The sequence below is a fragment of the Mustelus asterias genome, chromosome 6, assembly GCF_964213995.1.
Source record: "Mustelus asterias chromosome 6, sMusAst1.hap1.1, whole genome shotgun sequence".
NCBI classification, from domain to species: Eukaryota; Metazoa; Chordata; class Chondrichthyes; order Carcharhiniformes; family Triakidae; genus Mustelus; species Mustelus asterias.
The window spans coordinates 58,885,716-58,906,211 of NC_135806.1; positions in this window are offsets into that span (position 1 = coordinate 58,885,716).

The following is a 20,496-nucleotide window of genomic DNA, read 5'->3' on the forward strand; positions in this document are numbered from 1 at the left end:
TGGTTCAAGATCTTTCAACTGTGGGCTGGGGGACAGCCAGAATTATTAAGAAAATACAACAATGTCTTCCATATGCTCGGGTACCAGATCAGAAACCCCAAGGTATATTATGAAGCCAGACTAGACGCCACCAATTTTTCTATTTTGGCATAAATGTGAGGATAAGATGTTTCACTCCAGGTAGGACTCTACATCAAGCTAGGGAGCTTTTATCAAAACAAACTTTATTTAACTACACAGTTTAACTAGAACAAATGAATTAGCTTATTTTCTTATAATTGAACAATATTTAAACATGACAAATTATAATTCTTAACTGCTAACTATCACTAATTGGTTCCAATCAAGCTCAAACTTAAACTTAAACCCTTCTTAAAAATTAATTAGCAAAACACAGGCACACTTTCTTGTGATTTAGGTTAACAGTCCTGGAGCTTTCAGAGAACCCCTAGAGAGAGACAGAGAGACAGAGAGACTCTGCTTTATTCTACCAGCAACTGCTCTTTGCTTTAAAATGAAAATGAAACTGTTTTGTTCCCTGCAAGCTTAGTTCCTCCCATTAAGCACATGACTCTTTCCGTATTAATCAACCTATTCAAAAACACATATGACTCTGCATACCTAATCTAAAATCCCAGGAGGACTTAAATAAACAAAAGATCTATTAACTCGACGAAGTAACACATTCCTAGCTAAAATCAGTTTATTATCCTCCATTCTCAGCATTTGAGCTGTATGTTTTGCCAGACAATCAATTCTCGTAACAAAAGACTGCCTCTTAAAGCAGTCTGCAGGAACCCATAAAATATATTCATAGCACAGTATCATCACACATGACAAATTGAACAAAATCAAGGGCTTGCAAGCTGAGGTTTATTCGGAGGAAACTCTCCGATTCTTTAGGGAAAGACCGGTATCATATGCCTGAAGAGAAAAAGTGGATACCGAGTTATATAAGCTGGAAGAACTGGGCATCATTCAGCCTGTTCAGTTCTTGGAATGGGCAGCACCCATTATCCCCATATTGATACCGGATAAAACCATTCGCATTTGTGGTGATTATAATCTAACAATTAATCAGGATGAACATTCAATCCCAAGATCTGTATGTAAAGCTGGCAGGATGTCAGTCTTACACAAAATTGGATATGAGTCACACGTACCAGCAACTCGAATTAGATGATTTTTTCCGGGGTATGTTCCATCACCTGGAAGAAGTGGTCAAGTCAATAAAAGGAGGTGCCTTAACCCACAAACACAACCAAACTCAAATTGTTTTTGGGGATGGTAAACTACTATTGACTGTTTTTACTCAACTTACTGACTGTACTGGGACCCTTATATGTACTGCGAAAGCAACACCATTGTTAGTCTTGGAAGGCTTCCAGGAGGAGGCTTTCAACAGAGTGAAGCAATTGCTGCATTCCTTAGAGCTGTAGGAAAATCTGACAATTTAAAGAACTGATAGTGACCTGCGACACCTCTGTATATGGCATTGGTGTGGTGTTGTCCCATGAGGTGGGTGACGGTTCTGAAAGACAGATAGGATATGTGTCAGGAACCCTCTCAGTGACCAAAACAAGGTCTTCATAAATTGAGAAGGAAGGACTATCAATCATCTTCGGCGCCAAGAAATTCCATCAACACTTACATGGTAGACACTTTGCCATAGTTTCTAAACCACTTTTAGACCATTTGAAAAAGAGCAAAGCTATCCTCCCATTAGCCTCAGCAAGAATTCAATGATGAGCATTCATTTTGTTCACCTAAAAATATATTTTCAATACCAACCTGGGATACACATAGCGAATGTGAACGCCATTAGCTGCCTACCCTTGCGAGAGTGTGTCAAGTGTACTTCTGTACCACAAGAAATCATCTTGGCATTAAAGTTTTTAGACACATTGCCAATCTGTGCAAAGCAGATCAGGAACTGGACCAATTGAGGTCCACTTCTGTCCATAGTGAGAGACAAGATACTTACAGGATGGGTAAATAAGCGAGTTTCTGAGGACATTAAACTATTCTTTACCTGCAAAAGTGAATTGAGTTGTCAGGATGGCATCATAAACTGACGAGCAAGAGTGGTCATTCCTGTACCAAACAGAGAGCTGCTTCGAACTGAATTAAACAGCACTTGTCATAGCATCTTGAAGATGAAGATGCTTGCTCTGAGTTATGTGGATGGCCTTGTGTTGATGCAGATCTAAAGAAGCCAAAACAGGCACTGTCAACAGTGCCAACTCTAACTAAAGTTGCCTACCACAGCCCCACTAGACCCTTGGGAATGGCCTGGCCAACCTGGGTATGGATGTATACCAACTATGTTGGTTCATTCCAGGAAACAATGTTTTTGCTCGTGATTGATGCACACTTTAAATGGATAGAGATTTTTGAGCTGAAGTCACCTACATCGCATGCTACCATGCTACGCCAATGCTTTTCAACTCATGGATTAACTGAAGTCATTGTATCAGACAATGGGACCGTATTCACAAGTGCTGAATTTCAAAACTTCACCAGTTCTCAACAGTATTAAACACATCAGAACTGCGCCCTACCACCCAGCATCAAATGGACCAGCCGAGAGAACTGTCCAAACTTTCAATTCTGGCCTGAAGAAACTGTCAGGAGAATGTTGGGAACCAAAGTCTCACACTTCCTTCTTCGTCACCGTACAACTCCACATGCAACTGCGCAAGTTGCACCAGAAGAACTGCAAATGGAACGCTGTCTCAGAATGTAGAGTACAGACCAGCCAAGATAATCAGAAAGCAAACCATGATTCGCATATTAGAGCATGGGAATTTATGATCGATGAAGCAGTATATGCAAGAAACTTCGGGAGTGGACTAAGTTGGATCCCAGGAATTATTGGGCAGGATTTTCCAGCTGCGTGCGCCCCTCACCGGAAATTCCCGCCTGAGTTCAATGAACCCTGAAGTGGTCCGCTGAATTTTCTGTCCCGCCTGCTGTGATTCCTACGGCAGACAGGAAATTTCCAGCCATTGTCTCTGAGACTGCATCCCTTTCATACCAAGTAGACATGGAAGGACGGATTGTTCGTAAACACACAGACAACTTGAGGAACAGAGAGACACTCTAACAGTCAGCATTGCCATCAATAAATGTTTTCGAACGTGTAAGCACCAAGATACCTGAACGACTTGTTATAGACATAACTGATGTCTCCTTTGAAGCAAATAATGATGAACTGCCTGTGCCAAAAGCTGAAGATTTTGACAGGCACTGGCAGTTTTTATTTTAATTTATGGATGTGGGCATCACTGGTTAGGCCAACATTTATTGCCCATCCCTAGTTACCATTGAGAAGGTGGTGGTGATCTGCCTTCTTGAACTGCTGTAGTCCCTGAGGTGTAAGTACACCGTAAGAGTTTTAACAACGTCAGGTTAAAGTCCAACAGGTTTATTTGGTAGCAAATACCATTAGCTTTCAGAGCACTGGTCCTTCGTGACACACGACAGTGCAGAGTCGCTGAGCAGAAACTGATAGCCAAGTTCTGCACACATGAGGACGGCCTAAACCGGGATGTTGGATTTATGTCACATTATCAGTAACCCCCACAGCTTGCCCCTGGTCTTGCAGAATCTCACTAGCTGTTCTGTCTGGAGACAATACACATCTCTTTAACCTGTGTTGAATGCTCCCTCCACCCACATTGTCTGTATCTTTAAGATCTGGCTGGTTGTAGGGATTCGCATTCTAATCAGTATTCTGTAACTTCATTTTTGTGTCTCTGTGCCCTGTTTGAGAGCACATTTCCACTCCATCTGACGAAGGAGCAGCGCTCCGAAAGCTAATGGTATTTGCTACCAAATAAACCTGTTGGACTTTAACCTGGTGTTGTTAAAACTCTTACTGTGTTCACCCCAGTCCAATGCCAGCATCTCCACATCATGTGTAAGTACACCCACAGTGCTGTTGGAGAGGGGGTTTCAGGATTTTGACCCAGTGACATTAAAGAACGGCGATATATTTCCAAGTCAGGATGGTGGGTTCTCTATGCTTAAATTTGCTTGTAGGTCAGAATACAACTTTAGGTATACAAAAGAACTCTACAGCTAACAGAACCCCTCTCATCCCACCCCACTGGGCGGTTGGACAGGGTGCTTCAAACATGTCTAGGCAAGTCTGCCTCCACGCAGTTTGGAGGTTGTCAACAAATACAATCAGTTTTCCCCTGGCATAGTCTCACTCACCTGGCATTCCTATCTTCCTCATTCTCTTCTTCCTCTAAATAAGATAAAAAGCAGGTCATTTCCACAGAAACATCCAGTACCAAATACAAGATAGCTGCACCAATTTTGGCTGTTGGGTTGATCAAAAAAAATAAATTTAAAAAATGATAGAAAAAGACTGGAAAATAATACTCCAAAAACATTTAAGTTGCTGGCTGTCCATTAAAATGTTTCCATTCAAAGGCACAATTTAGCAACAATGCTAAACTTGTGTGGGTCAAACTATAAAAGAGTTTAATTCTGGTACTCTGAACAGGACAAGAGTGTATCTGTTGAAATAATATCACGTCAGGTCTATTATAATATTGAAATAAAGCTCCTGACTTGTTGCAGCAGGCTGGTCCAAATGCCGATCAGATATACAAGCAATGTGTATTAATGGTCCAATATAAATGATATCCACTTAAACTACGGTTACTTATACTTTAACAGGGCGGTAACTGAGGTCAAAATCAACCTCATGTAGCCACAATGAGGGTGGCAGAAAAGGTCTAAATAAAAATTCACGTGTCATCATCGAATACAGGTCAATACAGAAATGATTACTAATTTAAATAATTCTGTACAATATAATCCATGTGCAAGCAACTGAACACAACCTTTTATTTTGAGATATCGGAATTTATTGCTAGAACTACATGGACAGATATTTTGAATAATATATTCTAAGATTGATGTATTTTTCTCGCAGAATAATGAAATATTGCTGTCATAAATAATATGGTAGCCTTGAAAATACCAACAAAGAAATGAATAAATGGTAATCCCTTTTCATTCTCCTCATGTCGCCCTATCATACATCATTCTCTGGCTGAAGTGGCATGTGGCTTGCTCCCAGGCCTCAGTGCTGCTGGGAATATAGTAAAGTATGCCCAAAAGTAATTTGTTCTCCAGTTCTCTTTCTCTCCTTGTGATGAAGTAGCTCACTCCATTTGTACCTCTCCAGGAAAAAAGGAGATGAAGAACATAGATGTGAGGAGCTGTGAGCATTGATTTTGTATCTCATAGCTTTATAATACATCCTTCATCATTGGAAGTTTTCTGGTTTTTTTCAAATTCCGGTTACAGTGCAGTGACCAAAAAGGGGAGGTGATGGCCTGGTGATATTATCGCTAGACTGTTAATCCAGAAGCTCAGCTAATGTTCTGGGGACCCGGGTTCGAATCCCGCCACAGCAGATGGTGAAATTTGAATTCCACAAAAAAATCTGGAATTAAGAATCTACTGATGACCATAAAACCATTGTCATTTGTCGGAAAAACCCATCTGGTTCACTAGTGTCCTTTAGGGAAGGAAATTTGCTGTACTTACCTGGTCTGGCCTACATGCGACTCCAGAGCCACAGCAATGTGGTTGACTCTCAACTGCCCTTCAAGGGCAACTAGGGATGGGCAATAAATCCAGACCAGCCAGCGATGCCCATGTCCCACAAATGAATAATAAATAAATAAATAAATTCTACCTTTATATACAAATGTTGGCTTGGGTTTCATGACCCTTTCCTGCAGGCTTTCTGGCAGATCAGGAGCTGATGGCACTTGGGCATGTCCTTCACTACAAGCCTCCGCCTTTTTCAGTGGTTCAAAAGTTCTCTTGGTACAAACCATGCCAACTTATATGTGAATGAACATTGCAAATGATGGAAAATGGACGGAACATGTCCTTTACCATTTGCCCTGATGGAATATCGGACGTAAGAACCATCTGTCAAAACCCAGGCACCATGGGTTCTAAGCTCAGCACCTAAATCCAAGAACTCTCATCTAGGGATGGACTATCCAGCCTGACTCTAGGACAGACTGTGGTTCTACTGCACCGTAGGAATTCCAGGATTGCAGCTCTTTACGTGAATAATGCTCCCATCCATTGCAAAGAGCATGATGACACCATTGGAGAGCTGCATGACAACATTTATCTTCATGTTTACCATATTTAGTACTTTATTAACATTTCTGCTTAATTTAGTGCATTGTCTTATTGATTCTGACATCCTTCTCAGCATCATAATTTCCATGTCAACCCCGTAGCTTCCATTTCCCACTTTGTTACAACGACAATGATTTATATTTATATCATGCCATTAACATAATAAACATACCCAGGTATTTTACATCACCATTATAAAACAAAGTAAGACACTGAGCTACATAAGGAGATGCTAGGTCAGATGGCCAAAAGCTTGGTAGAAGAAGTAGGTAATAAGGAGTATTTGAAGGAAGAAAGCAAGGTAGAGGCCTGTGACTAGTGGTGTACCGCAGGGCTCTGTATTGGGACCTCTGCTGTTTGTGATTTATATAAATGATCTGGAAGAAGGAGTAACTGGGGTGATCAGTAAGTTTGCGGACGACACAAAACTGGCAGGACTTGCAGATAGTGAGGAACATTGTCAGAGGCTACAGAAGGATATAGATAGGCTGGAAATTTGGGCAAGGAAATGGCAGATGGAGTTCAATCCTGATAAATGCGAAGTGATGCATTTTGGTGGGAATAATGTAGGGAGGAGCTACACGATAAATAGAAGAACCATAAAGGGTGTAGAGACGCAGAGGGACCTGGGTGTGCAAGTCCACAGATCTTTGAAGGTGACGTCACAGGTGGAGAAGGTGGTGAAGAAGGCATATGGCATGCTTGCCTTTATAGGACGGGGCATAGAGTATAAAAGTTGGGGTCTGATGTTGCAGATGTATAGAACGTTGGTTCGGCCGCATTTGGAATACTGCGTCCAGTTCTGGTCGCCACACTACCAGAAGGACGTGGAGGCTTTGGAGAGAGTACAGAGGAGGTTTACCAGGATGTTGCCTAGTATGGAGGGCTTGGGTATGAGGAGAGATTGGGGAAACTGGGGTTGTTCTCCTTGGAAAGACGGAGGATGAGGGGAGACTTAATAGAGGTGTATAAAATTATGAAAGGCATAGATAGGGTGAACGGTGGGAAGCTTTTCCCTGGGTCGGTGGTGACGTTCACGAGGGGTCATAGGTTCAAGGTGAAGGGGGGGAGGTTTAACACAGATATCAGAAGGACATATTTTACACAGAGGGTCGTGGGGACCTGGAATGTGTTGCCGGGCAAGGTGGTGGAGGCGGACACACTGGGAACGTTTAAGACTTATCTAGACAGCTATATGAACGGAGTGGGAATGGAGGGATACAAAAGAGTGGTCTAGTTTGGACCAGGGAGCGGCGCGGGCTAATTGTTCTTTGTTTCTCGTTTCAAGGCTTCATTCTATGATCATCTTGCTGGTGCCAGTACAGAGCGAGACTGCGGATAGTTGGGAACCTGTCTCGGGGGCAGGGAATTCAGATGGTGTTCGTAAAGCAGAAGTGGAAATGAATAGGGTTGGGAAGCATTTTCTGATCAGGGCCAGTGTGATCTCCTGGACTCGTTTCGATCGCCTCAGGGGGTCGGAGAGGAATTTCCCAGATTTTTTTTCCCCATATTGGCCCTGGGGTTTTTCACTCTGGGTTTTCGCCTCTCCCTGGAGATCACATGGTCTGGAATGGGGGGGTGGGGGTGAGTTAATAGGTTGTGATGAACAAAGCATCGTAGCTGTGAGGGACAGCTCGGTGGACAGGATATTAGGATGTAGATAGGCTGGAAAATTGGGCGGGGATCCTGGATTCAGGATTCAATCCTGGACCGGGGAGCGGCGCGGGCTTGGAGGGCCGAAGGGCCTGTTCCTGTGCTGTATTGTTCTTTGTTCTTTGTTCTTGTTCTAGAGGGTCAAGAGATGTAGGGAGGGTATTCCGTGCTTCAGACCTGGACAACTGACAGCACGGCCACCAATATGGTATGATTAAAATGGGGGATGTGAAGAGGCCAGAGTTAGAGGATCTCGGAAGGTTGTGGGGCTGGAGGATCTTACAAAGATAAGGAGGGGCAAAGTCATAAAATGGGTTTGAAAATAAGAATGAGAATTTTAAAAATGAAGACTTTGTTTGATCAGAAGCCAAGGTAGGTGAGCAAGCACAGTGGTTATTGACGAATGGGATTAGTGCAAGTTAAGAAACAGGCAGAAAAGTTTTGGTGACCTTAAGTTTACCAAGAAAGTGGGAAAGCAGCTCGGAGTGTGTTGTATAGTCAAGTCTAAAGGTAACGAAAGTTTCAATGAATGTTTCAGCAGCTGATTAACTGAGATTGGGATAAAGTCAGGTGATGATATGGAGGTGGAAATAGGCAGTCTTCATGATGGCACAATTATGAGAATAGAAACTGAACTTGAGATCCAACGTGACACCAAAATTTCTTCAACTCAGACCATGGCCATGGAGAGGAATGGAATCAATAGTTAGGCAATGGATTTTGGAATGGAGATTGGAAACAATCATCCTCCCAATATTTCACTGGAAGAAATTTCTGCTCATCCAGTACTGGATGTCGGATAAACAGTCTGAGAATTTAGCAACATTGGAGAAATCCAGAGCGGTGGTGATGAAGTAAAGCTGGGGAGCATCAGCATATGGGGAAACCATTGCTGTGCTTTTGGATGATGTCACTGACGGGCAGAAGATAGATGAGAAGGGGTGACCAGGAATAGATCCTTGGAGAGCACCAGAGCTAAAGGTGCCAGAGCAGGAAGGGAAGACATTGTAAATGATTCTCTGGCTACGATGATATGGATAAGAATGGCACCAGGTGAGGGGAAATTCCACCTGGCTGGATGACAGCGGAGAAGCACTGAAGGAAGATCATGCAGTAAACTGTGTTAAAGCCACTAGAGAGGTTGAGAAGGATAAGGAGGGAAAGTTTACTTCATCACAGTCACACGTTTGTTAGTTATTAGGTGAAAGCAAACATGAGTAAAAATGTTTTAGAATCATAAAATCCTACAGTGCAAAAGGAGGCCATTCAGCCCATCTAGTTTGCACTGACCACAATCTCACCCAGGCCCTATCCCCATAACCCAATGTCAATCCAAGATCTCCATGGCGCAAATCTCATTTTGGTCCTTTCATGACATTTAGCGGCCATAACTGGATTTGCATCAACAATGAACGGGCCTGCTAAATCTCACCCAGAATGTTAGTGTATCGTGCTCCACACTTGAGTATTGTTTCCTTAAATCCCCTCTTCCCTGTCCCTTTCACCCTCACCCCCCACCACCACCCCCCCCCCCACCTCCAGTAATAAATATGAAGAACATATGGATATTTGTCATTAAGCTTGAGACCATTCAGTCAACCACTTGTGCTGCTTCCCCCTCCTCCTTCCCCAGTCCACCGAGATAGCCTTTCCCAAGGCTTTCCCCCTGCCCCAGCCCTATGTTTTTCTTTAACTGCTCTTCTGTCTTCTGTGGCCTCCCTCTGGGTTTCTCGTGTCTATGAGAGCCACCTCCTACTCCCTTGATCCCAGGTGATGGAAATCTGGAACTCAGTCCCTGAAATGGCTATGGCTGCTGGGTCAATTGAAACTTAAAAGGCTGTGACTAATGGAATTGTGTCACATGGGTGATGAAACATGGGTAGGTAAATGGATGTGAAATACAGAGCGGCCATATCTGATAGAATGGTGAGGTAGGCTCAAAGGGCTGAATGGCTTTCTCCTGTACTTATGATCTTTGACATAATATTACATCATTTAAAATCCCAATTTGAATTAGTTGAGCCGTTTAAAAATTCACTTGCCCCTTTTAAATGTGTAAATCTGGGTATTGATTTATGTAGATAGTGGAAGATTTAATCATATTATGGCTACATCAGAGTACTGCTACATCTGTTTCCAGTCTGCAACTTGCTGCCAAATCTGGTTGAACATACAATAGTATGTAATTTATATATGACACTTTCAATGTTAATGTGAAATATTTCTTTGAGTAAAAGACACAGTTTTCCTTCCATTGAGACAATAATTGTATCACATTCTAAGAAACTGCATGTTGCAAAGTGTTCCTGAAACTTTGCTGGTGATTCGTTAGCCTCAGAGAAAGTTACCGATTCTCCCATTTTTGTAAAAGATAAATTTAAGGCTCATTAGAAAGAGTGGTTAAGAAATAATTACCCCGTGCTAAGTACCACACAAATAATACAATTAAATCAACAGTATTTCAGTTTAAAATAACTTTATTATTTTACAAAATTACAACACTTTGTGATAAATATCAGTAGTATAAGTAGTAAGTTTATCCTTTTTGTGGCCCCATGATTTCATTTATTTCACAGTGCTTATGACTAGTGTTTCACAAAATAAGCACAGTACCACACTAACAGAGGTGTGTGAGATTACAGGTACAGGATGCTTCATGGTGCCCTATTTGAATTCCATAAAGTATTGAACTCCCAGGTTAGAGGATCATCTTTAAAATATCCTAGACTATTGGTGAATTTTCCCAGGCCCCCAATTATGCCTTTTGAGGGTGGGGAGATGGCTGGGGGTGGGGGGGAAGAAATTTAGAATGATGTGCATTGGTTCTGCTCCTCAATGCATTACCACCTCCGAATGTTTTTCCTGGAGGCAGATCAGCGGCTTTGATGGCAAATCATCCAACAGTGGTGGGAATCCAATTATCAATGGTCACCAGCCACTAATCTTTGACTTTACAGGCTGTAAGTCTTTTGCCCTGACAGTGCACATCACACCCACGGTGACAGGAAAAGAGTCCCCGGTTATTCAAGAGTCCCCAGTTATTCAGCAATCACCAAGCCACCATGATGCCGTTGATATCAGTCTCACCTGGCAGCGTAGCACGGACATTGGCAATGTGATGAGTGATAATACTGACTGGTTGTCTTTCTCCCACAGATTAGCCAACTTCCAGAGCCAGCCGGGACCCACAGGACCCTCTACTGACACCCGAGGAAGCGCCGCTGACAGATCCACCTGCATCACACCCTCTCTCACAACCAGGTACCAGTGCAGAGGCAAGCATGTCAGTGGGCTTTATGACAGCAGCTCAGCTGATAGTGCAGAGTGGGGTTGGGCAGAACACACTCGCATAAGGAGCTGGCAGTGACAATACCCAGGCCACCGGCTGTTGGAGGACTGCTGACAGCTAGGACGAGGCTGAGTCTGAGGCAGATGATGAGCCTCTGGTGTCATCCATCAGGCAGCAGATGCTGGATGTCCAGTGGGATGCATGGGGAGATCTGGCAGAGATCCCTGAGGGTTTGTGTGCCATGGTCTCTGTGCTGGAGGGGTCCATATAGAAACATAGAAACATAGAAAACTACAGCACAAAACAGGCCCTTCGGCCCCACAAGTTGTGCCGAACATATCCCTACCTTCTAGGCCTACCTATAACCCTCCATCCTATTAAGTCCCATGCACTCATTCAGGAGTCTCTTAAAAGACCCCATTGAGTTTGCCTCCACCACCCCTGACGGCAGCCACACGCCCACCACCCTCTGTGTGAAAAACTTCCCCCTAACATTTCCCCTGTACGTACCCCCCAGCACCTTAAACCTGTGTCCTCTCGTAGCAGCCATTTCCACCCTGGGAAAAAGCCTCTGAGTGTCCACCCGATCTATGCCTCCCTTCATCTTATATGCCTCTATTAGGTCTCCTCTCATCCTACGTCTCTCCAAGGAGAAAAGACCGAGCTTCCTCAACCTATCCTCATAAAGCATGCCACTCAATCCAGGCAACATCCTTGTAAATCTCCTCTGCACCCTTTCAATCTTTTCCACATCCTTCCTGTAATGAGGTGACCAGAACCAGATATGGAGCGTGAGCACTTCATTGACCCTGAACTCCGAGTGCACAGCCTCCAACATCCAGAGATTTGGCGACTTTCATGGAGAAGCATCTCCGAGAACAGAATCCAGGGTTCCCAGGGTCACATTCGGACCTGCTAGCCCTGAAACTAGCAATGACCTTAGAAGGACACTGCCAGTGTGAGAGATTGGATGAGGCATCTAGTCGCTCTGTTCGGTGCCCACCTATCAATGATCAGTGTTGCTGGACAAGCTGTCTGTCATTCTGTGGGCTCCTCTCACGGTGCTCTGGATGAGTGTGGCAGCCCCTCTGCCAGTGACCGTGGCATCTCCTGAGGCCACGGCAACTGAGGAGTACCTAGCCACGTCACTGCACCATCCAAAGGACAATCATCAATGTCATCAGGGCCACCATGATAATAGAGTCAGCAATCTGCCTTAATGCCACTGCCAGTGAGGGGTTGAGGGCACCAAGACACAAGAATGATAAGGCACCATGAGCACAGGATGGGGTTTTCACGGGTTCATTTTATCAGTGTAATGTATTGCTCTTGTGAAACTATAGCAACCATTTTGTGTTTTGTTTATTGCCGCAATTCTGTGAAAATGTAATCATGAGTGTCATGCATGTTTTCTATAGGTGCCGGCTTCATCAGTGCCTTATGGCAGGGGCAGCAAGCTTTATTGCAGAGGCTGTGAGGTGACACTGGGGTCATGGTGTTGTATTCTCTTAAATGTGTGTGAAGAAGGTGCCATCCTTATACAGAGATGGAAAGCAAGTCTTGGCATCTTAACTGAAGGAGGGCTAAATCAGAGATGCTCTGATGCACCTGTTTCACATACTATCTGAATGTTCATGGAGTGGAAATGCTTCCTATTCACAAAGGCTGGCCCACTAAATGAGTGGCCCACTCATATAGGTCGCACGAGTGCAGTGTATGGCACCCTGGATGGAGAGGAACCCTGCAATAGCTGTGAAGCGCTGGCATGCTCAGCCTGATTGCCCTGCTTCATGCAGTAATGAATGCATGTGTGGATCCGTCTGGAAAGAACGTCAGTTATGAGCTTGACACGGCTATGGACAGCTGATTGGGGCACTCCGCACAGATCTCCCTCAGACCCCTAGAATTATCTGGATGCAAAAAGACTGAGGGCGGCTGTGACCTTCAGAGTCAGTGACATTGGCTGCCACCCACATAGTTGGAGACGATCTCTGGCCCAAGTATGTGACACAATGTCCTGGAGAGGCAGAGCCTCCTGCGGCACTGGACCTCCAATATACTGACGTTGGCGGAGCACTCTGGCAGCAGGATAGTGGCGTCCTGTGCAGTCCCTTCTGGCTTGCTCTCCCTGCTGGCTCTGCACCTGCATTCCTCCTCCCACAGGTCTCTGACTGCGATGCTGCTTGCAGGCATCTGGCCTCCTCCTCTCTCTTCTGGCCCTCTCTTCCTCCTCAGAAGAGGAGGCTCTCCAATGGAGCACACAATTCCCATCTGCCAAAATGCCGATGGCATGTCTTGTGCACTGAGGGCTGCACTGGGCAGAAATGCTCCATGAAAATCGACATAACAAAAGAGTCCTCAAAACAAGGCTAACAAAGCAAATACTTCAGATGAAAATGGTCTGAAATCTCAAGACTAAAGCAGCAGCAATCTCTCATCTGAATTCCTAACAACTAACAGTCAAATTCTTATTCTGCCCTTGGATGAGAAAGTGAAATAAACAGGATGGCCGCCTGCCAATGTGCCCACCTAAAAATCACACGGGCAATGTTAAATTCCAGTCGGTTGTCTTTATAATTGCCTTAACTGGCTGGTTAATTGTCAGTTGCCTGTTGACTCAAGGTACAATGATGTCAGGATGCGTGTGATTTCACACTCTTCCGTGAGCCCAAAAATAACGCATGAAATTTCTGACCCAAGAGTCTATTTGTGCTTTTATTAAAATAAAACTTCGTATCAGATCTTTTAAAAATATTTCATTATGAGAGAAACAGAGCTATTAGGTTAATGGATGCTGAGCATGTGCTGGAAAGGCAACATTGACATCTCTATCCAACACATCACCTTCCTGTCACCACAGCAACACCTGCGTCTGGCTGTATTTTTATCTCCAGTTAGAAACACCCTGGTAAAATTCCGTGAAGTCACAACTTGTTATCAGGAACTGCTAAAATAGTCTTTCAAACTCTTCATTGCTCTCTATTCCAATTTATATCAAATATTCATCTGAAATATAGTCAGACAATCTGGTCGATCTAATTTAATTGGCGGCAAAATCCTTCCATTTATAGAAGACTATGGACCAATATTTGGGAGTTTTTAAAGTATATGATATGGGAAGAAATTGGAACAAACTTAAATAGTTGCTCATTAGAATGGACCGTGATCATTATTAGCTCTGAATTTGAATGTTTTAAGGTTTTCCTGCAAGTCATGGATTTGCTGCAAATCAGAGCAGAATGGGGACCAACAATGTTGAGATAAGACATGTCCTGTCCAAGTTTATATTCTTTACAGCTTTCCATTGATGGCTGGAATTCTCCAGTCTCGCCACCACTGCCAGCGAGAACAGAGAATTTGGCGTTCAGCCAAATCTCCATTCACAGCAGCAGGACTGGAAAATCACAACTGTGGGCGAGGACGGAGAATCCCAGCAGACATCTTTTCATTTTGGCATAGTCAGCGGACAAATTAAAATATTCCAAACCTGATCTCATTTTTAAATGTATTTGCTGACATTCACCTCCATGGGTATTCACTATTTTAGCAGCTGTCATCAGAACTGAAAACATCCGACAGATGTTTTGTCCAAAGCTTGCTGTGCGGAGGACAGGTGTGGCTTTTGCTATCAAATAAACCTGTTGGACTTTAACCTGGTGTTGTTAAACTTCTTACTGTGTTTACCCCAGTCCAACACCGGCATCTCCACATCAGGAGGACAGGGAGCCAGGGAAGGGAGGGAAGGGAATCGCACCGCACCTGAGGAGAGCATGGTCTCACTGGTCAGGACTGCGGATTGCTGGAACTTTGCTGTTAGAAGAAACATAGAAACATAGAAAAACTACAGCACAAACAGGCCCTTCGGCCCACAAGTTGTGCCGAACACATCCCTACCTTCTAGACCTACCTATAACCCTCCATCCTATTAAGCTCCATGTACTCATCCAGGAGTCTCTTAAAAGACCCTATTGAGTTCGCCTCCACCACCACTGACAGCAGCCGATTCCACTCGCCCACCACCCTCTGTGTGAAAAACTTCCCCCTAACATCTCCCCTGTACCTACCCCCCAGCACCTCAAACCTGTGTCCTCTCATAGCAGACATTTCCACCCTGGGAAAAAGCCTCTGAGAGTCCACCCAATCTATGCCTCTCAACATCTTATACACCTCTATTAGGTCTCCTCTCATCCTTCGTCTCTCCAAGGAGAAAAGACCGAGCTCCCTCAGCCTATCCTCATAAGGCATGCCACTCAATCCAGGCAACATCCTTGTAAATCTCCTCTGCACCCTTTCAATCTTTTCCACATCCTTTCTATAGTGAGGCGACCAGAACTGAGCACAGTACTCCAAGTGGGGTCTGAGGAGGGTCTTATATAGCTGCATCATTATCCCCGGACTCCTAAACTCAATCCCTCGATTGATAAAGGCCTGCACACCATACGCCTTCTTAACCACCTCCTCCACCTGCGGGGCCGATTTCAGAGTCCTATGGACCCGGACCCCAAGGTCCTTCTGATCCTCTACAGTACTAAGAGTCTTTCCGTTTATATTGTACTCCTTCATCCCATTTGACCTACCAAAATGGACCACGACGCATTTATCTGGGTTGAAGTCCATCTGCCACTTGTCCGCCCAGTCTTGCATCCTATCTATGTCCCTCTGTAACTTCTGACATCCCTCCAGACTATCCACAACCCCACCAACCTTCGTGTCGTCGGCAAACTTACCAACCCATCCCTCCCTGTTGGGAGCAGTTTGGGGCTAGAGGGAGAGGTGGAAATCTCAGACTGAAATGGCTGGAGATAACGTGATGGGCATACATAGCAGAGTGTCTGATGTCAGTTTCACCAGCATTTCTCCCTCGGCATTGGGTGATATTTATTGGGTGCAGGTCATGTATTTGTAAAGGGTTTCCAATGCAGGATTTTGAACAGAACAAGTGTGAGATATTGCACTTTGGAAGGACAAATCAAAGTAGAACGTACAGGGTAAATGGTAGGACTCTGAAGAGTGCAGTTGAACAGAGGGATCTGGGAATACAGGTACAGAATTCCCTAAAAGTGACGTCACAGGTGGATAGGGTCGTAAAGAGTGCCTTTGGTACATTGGCCTTTATAAATCGGAGTATCGAGTATAAAAGTTGGAGTGTTATGGTAAGGTTATATAAGGCATTGGTGAGGCCGAATTTGGAGTATTGTGTACAGTTTTGGTCACCTAGTTACAGGAAGGATGTAAATAAGATTGAAAGAGTGCAGAGAAGGTTCACAAGGATGTTGCCGGGACTTGAGAAGCTGAGTTACAGAGAGAGATTGAATAGGTTGGGACTTTATTCCCTGGAGCGTAGAAGATTGAGGGGAGATTTGATAGAGGTGTATAAGATTTTGATGGGTATAGATAGAGTGAATGCAAGCAGGCTTTTTCCGCTGAGGCTAGGGGAGAAAAAAACCAGAGGGCATGGGTTAAGGGTGAAAGGAGAAAAGTTTAAAGGGAATATTAGGGGGGGGTTCTTCACGCAGAGAGTGGTGGGAGTGTGGAATGAGTTGCCGGATAAAGTGGTAAATGCGGGGTCACTTTTAACATTTAAGAAAAACTTGGACGGGTTCATGGATGAGAGGGGTGTGGAGGGATATGGTCCAAGTGCAGGTCAGTGGGACTAGGCATAAAATGGTTCGGCACAGACAAGAAGGGCCAAAAGGCCTGTTTCTGAGCTGTAATTTTTTATGGTTCTAATGTTTATGCTGCCGTTGGTAGTGGTCACAGTATTTGCTTCCATACCCTCCCCCCGATCTCTCTTGTTGGTGGATTATTCCTTAGGTTCGTATTTGGTGTTACTTTGCTTGATGGTGGATTGTAATTAAAATAACAATGCTACTTGGAGTTTTTGACATAAACACCCTGATATGTACATGGTGCCCTGAAGATTCCACTGGAGGATTTCTGGGTAGGAAACCCAGAGCTCCCTCAAATATCTTACTGGTATAAACCACCCAGCAACTTTGACATTTTTACGGCAGGTTCCCTGTCTGACAGTTGGCCTGATTGAGAGGCTGCCTGTTTGTCAAGTGGGAGAGCAACCAGAGGGGAGTAGATGTGGAGTACGTAGGGGATGGTGGAAAGGCGAGGAGTTGTAAATCACTGGGATATAGACACAGGCCAAGGCAGGGTTGGGGAACTGGAGGTTCATGGAAGTTAGGGCAAATCAGCGAACACAGTGGGGGACTGGGTCAGAGGGATAGGAGATCTCAGGAGTTTGGAGGAGTCAGAAATCACAGGGAGAAGCTACTGTTTGAGGTGGAGTTGTAAATCACAAGGGCTTAGGACAAATTACAGGGGTGGGGGAGTTAGAAATTGCAGGGGTGGTGGGGAGTATTGGCGATCATGAGGATAGGGATTCAGTGGGTGCAAGGGGATCGAGGAGTCAGTGATAGAGGGAGATGAAGTGGGGAGAGCTGGCGATTGGCCGATCAGATATGGAGAGTAGAAGATTGTTAGAAGTCTCACAACACCAGGTTAAAGTCCAACAGGTTTATTTGGTAACACAGGCCACAAGCTTTCGGAGCGCTGCTCCTTCATCGGGTGAATGGGAGTTCTGTTCACAAACAGGGCATATAAAGACACAAACTCAATTTACAAAATAATGGTTGGAATGCGAGTCTTTACAGGCAATCAAGTCTTAAAGGACAGACAATGTGAGTGGAGAGAGTGTTAAGCACAGGTTAAAGAGATGTGTATTATCTCCAGACAGGACAGTAAATGAGATTTTGTAAGCCCAGGCAAGTCGTGGGGGTTACAGATAGTGTGACGTGAACACAAGCTCCCGGTTGAGGCCGTCTTCATGTGTGTGGAACTTGGCTATCAGTTTCTGCTCAGCGATTCTGCGTTGTCGTGTGTCATGAAGGCCGCCTTGGAGAAAACTTACCCGAAGATCAGAGGCTGAATGCCCATGACTGCTGAAGTGTTCCCCAACAGGAAGTGAACACTCCTGCCTGATGATTGTCGAGCGGTGTTCATTCATCCGTCGTCGCAGCGTCTGCATGGTCTCCCCAATGTACCATGCCTCAGGACATCCTTTCCTGCAGCGTATCAGGTAAGCAACGTTGGCCGAGTTGCAAGTGTATGTACTGTGTACCTGGTGGATGGTTTTTCTCACGTGAGATGATGGCATCCGTATCGATGATCCGGCACGTCTTGCAAAGGTTGCTGTGGTAGGGTTGTGTGGTGTCGTGGTCACTGTTCTCCTGAAGGCTGGGTAGTTTGCTGCGGACAATGGTCTGTTTGAGGTTGTGCGGTTGTTTGAAGGCAAGAAGTGGGGGTGTGGGGCTGGCCTTGGCATGATGTTCGTCTTCATCGATGACATGTTGAAGGCTCCGGAGAAAATGTCATACCTTCTCTGCTCCGGGGAAATACTGGACGATGAAGGGTACTCTGTCCAGCGTGTCCCGTGTTTGTCTTTTGAGGAGGTTGGTGCGGTTTTTCGCTGTGGCGCGTCGGAACTGTCGATCGATGAGACGAGTGCCATATCCTGTTCTTATGAAGGCATTTTTCAGCATCTGGAGGTGTCTGTTGCGATCCTCCTCATCTGAGCAGATCCTGTGTATATGGAGGGCTTGTCCGTAGGGGATGGCTTCTTTAACGTGTTTAGGGTGGAAGCTGGAGAAATGCAGCATCGTGAGGTCATCCATGGGCTTGCGGTACAGTGAAATGCTGAGGTGACCATCCTTGATGGAGATGTGTGTGTCCATGAATGCAACCAATTCCGGAGAGTAGTCCATGGTGAGCCTGATGGTGGGATAGAACTTGTTGATGTCATCATATAGTTGTTTCAGTGATTGTTCGCCATGAGTCCAAAGGAAGAAAATGTCATGGATATATCTAGTTTATAAGCATCGGTTGAAGGTCCTGTGCGGTGAAGAGGTCTTGTTTGAACCTGTGCATGAAGATGATGACATATTGAGCTGCGAATTTGGTCCCCATGGCTATTCTGTGTGTCTGGATGAAGAACTGGTTGTTGAAAGTGAAGACGTTATGGTCCAGGTTGAAGCGGATGAGTTGTAAAATTGCATCTGGAGATTGGCAGTTGTCGGCATTGAGTACTGAGGCAGTTGCAGCAATGCCATAGTCGTGGGGGATGTTGGTGTAGAGTGCCGAGATATCCATTGTGACCAGGAGTGCTCCTGGTTCAACTGCTCCATGTGTGCTGAGTTTCTGTAGGGAGTCCTTAGTGTCGCGACAAAAGCTGGGGGTTCTTTGTACGATGGGTTTCAGGATACCCTCAACATAGCCGGAGAGGTTCTCGCACAGGGTCCCATAGCCTGATACGATGGGAAGGCCGGGTCTGTTGGCCTTGTGTATCTTCGGGAGGCAGTAGATGTTTGTTAAACAGGATCTCTGGCCCAAAAGGCAGCACCATTCAGCCACTTCTAAAATTTCAGTCCTGAAAGTAATTTCTTCAAACAGTTTTTTTTTCCAATTATCTCCTTTTCTTGTAATGTGAAGGAACTAGTTGTTAAAGTTATTATAATTATCAATACATGTAATCAGCAGTAAAGCAAACACCGCTTTTCATAACAATGATTTCAATCTTCCCCTGCAACCACCTGAGTTTGATTTCACTTTAAGAGCAGCACAGTGGCAAAGGGTGATATGGTGGCACAGTGATTAGCACTGCTGCCTCACAGCGCCAGGGACCTAGATTCAATTCCAGCCTAGGGTGACTGTCTGTGTGGAATTTGCACATTCTCCCCGTGTCTGCATGGGCTTCCTTTGGGTGCTCCGGTTTCCTCCCACAATCCGAAGATGTGGGTTAGGTGGATTGGCCCTGCTAAATTGCCCCTTAGTGTCACAAAATGTGAAGGTTAGATGGATTAGCCATGGTAAATATATGGAGTTACAGAAATAGGGAGAGGGCCTGGGTAAGAGATTCGGTGCAGAGTCAATGGGCCGAATGGCCTCCTCTGCACTGTAGGGATTCTATGATAAATTAAGTCCAAGGGGGCCCACACGAGTGAAAAAGTAGTAAAATTTAACCTTTCCTATGAGCAAGGTCAGGTTATCTTTAGATGCTAGTAAAATGCTTCCACCCTATATTATTCCTGAGCTAACATGACAGTGCAGTCAATCTGAAGGCTCTTATCTTTAAAATATGTCCCAAAGTTACTAACAGTTTTGAAAGAGTGGTTACTCTGTTGAATTTGATCATGTGTACAACTCAACAACCTCTTCCCATCTCTTAGACTATATTTCCAGGCCTGTACATTGCTGATTTACATGCATGGAGCCACCTTCAAAAATAAACAAAATGCATCAAGATTAAGGTGATTAGTTTGAATAATTTACACAGAAATAGGCTTATTAACTGTTTTTAAAGT